The 4,999-nt window shown below is 32.1% G+C and overlaps 2 non-coding genes across 2 annotated transcripts; one reads left to right on the top strand and one right to left on the bottom strand.

Moving 5' to 3' along the window:
* The first annotated feature begins 2,174 nt into the window (after window positions 1–2,174).
* On the top strand, window positions 2,175–2,246 carry TRNAP-AGG. The gene has a single exon. It is a non-coding gene; the product is annotated as a tRNA-Pro (tRNA).
* Window positions 2,247–2,333: 87 nt separating this feature from the next.
* On the bottom strand, window positions 2,334–2,405 carry TRNAP-UGG. Its single transcript has one exon. It is a non-coding gene; the product is annotated as a tRNA-Pro (tRNA).
* Between the last annotated feature and the right edge of the window lie 2,594 nt (window positions 2,406–4,999).

Genomic DNA, 4,999 nt, shown 5'->3' on the forward strand with positions numbered 1-4,999 from the left:
CGAAAAAATCTGCTAGTGGTATGCTTTTTCGCTCCAACTCCCTCGGTGTCATACTTACTTTACAATGCTTTTCAAATTTTCTTTGCACTAGAGTAAGTTCTATCATAATAATCATAAAAATTATCAGATAGACAATTAAGAAGAAAATACCGCACTTATATGAGTCACCATCGTATTTTTCAACTTTCTCTTGAAGAGAAATGAATTCTTCATCACTCATGGAAGAGTTATCTATTTTGTTTGAATTCTTCTCAATTAACACATAAGAGAGATTGAGAAGACTTAAGTAGAAAAGTACTTTACCCTTCTACCTTTTGAAATGAGTATCATTGAATCGAAATAGCTTGTTGAGATCTCCCATCTTAACATTCGCGGATTTTTCAGTTGTTGCCATCCAATTTCCTTAAAATTGTTGGTGAAATTAAAATAATATTACAACTGAAAAGTCAAAAGTGAGAAAAATAAAAGTTTTCTTCTTCTTCTTCTTCGGTTAAGAAGTAATCTTCTTGACTCATCTCCTCAAGGATACATACAACAGTTTTTTCACAAATAACAACTCAACAACTCTGGAAAAGAGTTGAGTTCAAAGATCCACAAAGTAATATCTTCGTTCAACTAATAAACTCTCGTTTTTACTAACTTTTGTGAACTCTATATTATCTTGTATATTTCAAAACCATGCGGGACCACCTCTATTTATAGAGGAGGTATCCATCCTTATATTGAATAAGGATGAATAAAGGGGTAGTAAAGAGGGAAAATCAAAGGCCTTTAGGTTACAAGAGTTACAAAGATTACAAGGCATAAAGTGTAGGATAATAGAGGAATAAAGAGTAGAAAATTACATGAATTTTAAGAAAAATGGTGAACAAATTCATCCACCACTATCCACCACTAACCTTGAAATAACAAACCTTAATGATGAAATAGATGCAGCGAAAACTCACGTCCATTATATGTCTTTAAAGGACATAAACTCACTTAGAGTAATGAGCATAAATGAGTTGGTGGTAAAATAACTAACTGTGCATGGTAATGTCACAAAATGGGTGGAGTAAAGTATATAAATAGGCTGAGTTGCATGTCATGATTTCAAAGCATTTAAAATATAATAAATTAATATGAAAATGCTAAAACATTATCAATAATATTTTGAGAGTTCCTTAAATTACTCATAAAGCGGTCCAGATCTAAATTTATTATTTTGATTCATTTTTTTCAAGTAAAGGCGTAAGATTTTATCCATAAATCTATATGTTGTTACTTGGATCCTTCATTTGAATTTCCCATATCTTTACTTAGCTTTCTGTTTTTTTTTTTTTTTGCTTCCGCACTCTAATATTCAGTTTTACATTTTTGATCTCTCTAAACTTGTTTTTATCACCAATACAAATAAATAAATCATTAAAGTTATGTCACATTTCAAATAAAATGGTAATTCAAGTCAAATAAATGAGTCATGAGAAGTATGTCATGTGTCAAAATTACGTGATAATTTAAGGCAAAAAAATGAATCACACATATCAAAATTACGTGTTAATTCAAGTCAAATAATGAGGCACTTAAATCATGTCACATGTGTTTATAACATGTTCTAAATGTGATAGTTCAATTTTAAATTGACCAATCAAATCACATAACTACACCATTCCCTACAAATCTGAATAGGAGTTCTCGTAATTCATAAAGGATAAAAATTAAGAACAAGAAGCAAGTAGAGAGTTCATAGATCAAAAGTTGTAAATTCTCTACAAGTTATGAGTTCGAGTTCAAGTTCAAGTTCAAAATCAAGAACGAAGACAAGCATCAAGACTTTCAAGATCAAGTTACATGTTTATAAAATCTATATTCATTATTTGTGGCAATCATCCAACTCTCTGTGGCGAATAATTTAAATTCAAAATGAAGATTCAAGATCAAGCTATTCAAATCCTTGAATTTAAATCTAGTTCTACATAATTTATATTAACACTAAAAGAGTCAAAATATTATCCTATCAAAAAACAAAATATTCAAAGAACTAATTAGACAAAACATGAAATGTCTGTAGATTAACGAGTACGTGACTCTTAATGAGGGGGATATAGAAGTTGAGTGTATTTCCCAAACTGTTCCAAGTAGGAAAATGATATATATATATATATATATATAAAGTTTGCTGCCTGCTATCACATGGGCATTTGGTCTAGTGGTATGATTCTCGCTTAGGGTGCGAGAGGTCCCGAGTTCAATTCTCGAAATGCTCCTTTTGTCTCCCTATTTTTCTCTCCCCTAGTCACCATAGGGCCAAACACAAAAACAAAAATGAATTTAAGGTATTTCTTAAAAAGGAAGGGGCGTTCCGAGAATCGAACTCGGGACCTCTCGCACCCAAAGCGAGAATCATACCACTAGACCAAACGCCCTTTGTTTCTTTGGGCCTTCGTTTTATTAAAATAGCTAAGTATTAGAAAAGAATGATACCTTCCCATTAAATCTTAGAATCTCTAATTTATATTGCTTTGGACCATATATTCTTGAGGATATATCAAAAACAATCTTTTTTACTTCTAAGGTAATGATATACACTGTGTATATTATACCCTCCTAATAACCCCACTTTGTAGTATTACGCTAGATATATTATATAATCTAATTTATCCTTAATGACATGACTTATTGCTACTTAACTATTATTTACTTAAAGTAATAAGACATGTGAAACTCTAATAAGTAATAATCACTAGTCACTTAGAATGATATTTTTCCTTAATACTTTGTATGTATTATTTAGCTTACACCTCATAAATCTTATTTAGAAATTTAAACTTCATATTCAGTCAAATATGAATATAGAAAATGAGACGAAGAAGTATTTTCTTTTAGAAAAAGTTACTGATATATACCCTTCGGCAAATAGTTTACTAACATAGTTGAAGTATGTATAATATATACACATATTGAATGTATAATAGCACATAGACCTTGTGATCCAGTCCTTCTTCAGACCTCGCGTATAGTAAAAGCTTTAGTGCAACAATATACCTTTTCAGTGTATGTATATTTTGTATAAAGTATATATCACCTATATACTTTACACATATTTTATAAATGAGATGATAGAATGGTTCCAACCCATAATTATTCCTCTATGTTTTTCTTTTACTTTAGACTTATATAATGTATTTTCCTCCTCTTTCTCTCTATATCTAAGCAATAGTATTCGTATATTTTCCCAAAAAGAGAAAGTTAGATTATCTCTAGAGAAAATTGAAGGAAATGTGTCTTTTAAGTCTTGAATGAAGGATTGGTGACACTGACCAATAGTTAGGGTCAAACATCATTAGGAAACTTGATTAAGTTAATTGTCGACTTGATTAATATTTTCAAAACTTTCTAATCTTTTTAAAAATACAAATCAACCCAACCCACACCCCTCTTCAATCCAAATCAACGTCTCTCTCTCTCCAGCTTCTCTCAATTCTCTCCCAACCAACAGTTCTGCAAAATTTCTCCCTTCAACCTCTGACGATAAATAGTTGGGCGAGTTCCTTTTCGACTTTCAATCGTCAATTGACGTGAAGACTTCTCCGGCGAAAACAACTTCGAGTTTTTCGTCGTCCCATTTTTTTTTCACAGGTAAAAAAATATGAAGAAATAGAGGAACTTGAGCCAGCTACTCTTCTAGTATTGAAATATGGACTGAATAAAATCCTAATTTCTGACATTTCTTCTTTTTGTTGTCGTACTGTTGATTCAAATTTGTTAGTGATTTTTTGTCATAGTTGATATTCTTAGTATATGTGTGTGCGTGTGATATGTTGGTGTTGCTGGGTTGATTTGTTGTTTGTCTTGGTAAAAATGATATTGCAACAGATGAAATATCTGATGTAACAGATGAAATATCTGATGCAACAGATGAAAATCTGATGCAACTATGAAAATCTAATGCTACAGGTGAACAATCTAACAGATCATTCATCTGTTGCAACAAACGGCTCTTCTGTTTGGAAGAAATCTAAGCAGTATTGATCCAACAGATAACTAATTAGTGATCTGTTTTTATTCTTTCCAACGGTTTACTCTTCATTTTACAATAGATTAGTGACTGCTTTTATTCTTTCTAAGGGTTTACTCATCCGTCGCAACAGGTCAGTTATATGTTGCAACAGATAACATACCCGGTGCAACTAATTAGTGATCTATTTTTATTCTTTCCAACGGTTTACTCATCCATTACAACAGGTCAGTTATATGTTGCAACAGATAACATACCTGGTGCAATAGATTAATGATTTATTTTTATGATTTCCAATGGATTACTCATCCGTTGCAACGGGTCAGTTATATGTTGCATCAGATAAAATGCCAGGTGCAATAGATTAGTGCTATTTTTATGGTTCCCATGGATTACTCATCCATTGCAACAGGTCGGCTATATATTGCAACAGATAACATACCTGGTGCAACAGATTAGTTGTCTATTGGAACTGTTATATTATTGTTATGCATTAATCAATTATAATCTATGTTATGTTCCTGTTAATTTAAGATAACATGGCTCCCAAAATAAAAGAAATCTAATCAAGTCCAAGTAAAGGAACAAGTGGAGCAGCTCGGCTACATCCACCACTCTATGAGCTTGCTTTACAAGCGTTATCTCACTCAGGAGCAGAAGATAATAAATATGGGGAGGAGGAATCTTTCAAAGAGATGATCCAAAAGCTAATAGCCCTTCCACCGAAGAGTTGGTCAAAACCTTCAGCATTAATTGTTATCTTATAAGAATGCAGTACGATGGTACCATAGATTTAACGGGTGATCTTGTGGTTAAGTTAGGGGGAAATCTTTCGAAGCCTTCGGAAAAATACTTCGAGAACAAAAATTGGATTCTTATTTCAGGAAAAGCTGCTTTGGGTAATAGCTTGACTTTTCGGAGGACAACAATGCTCGTTTCCAGATAAAAATGGTATATGATCTTCTCAAGCGCAGGTTTATGTATAAAAACAAAGATAAGATG

Source organism: Capsicum annuum, chromosome 3 (assembly GCF_002878395.1).
Source record: "Capsicum annuum cultivar UCD-10X-F1 chromosome 3, UCD10Xv1.1, whole genome shotgun sequence".
Lineage (NCBI taxonomy): Eukaryota > Viridiplantae > Streptophyta > Magnoliopsida > Solanales > Solanaceae > Capsicum > Capsicum annuum.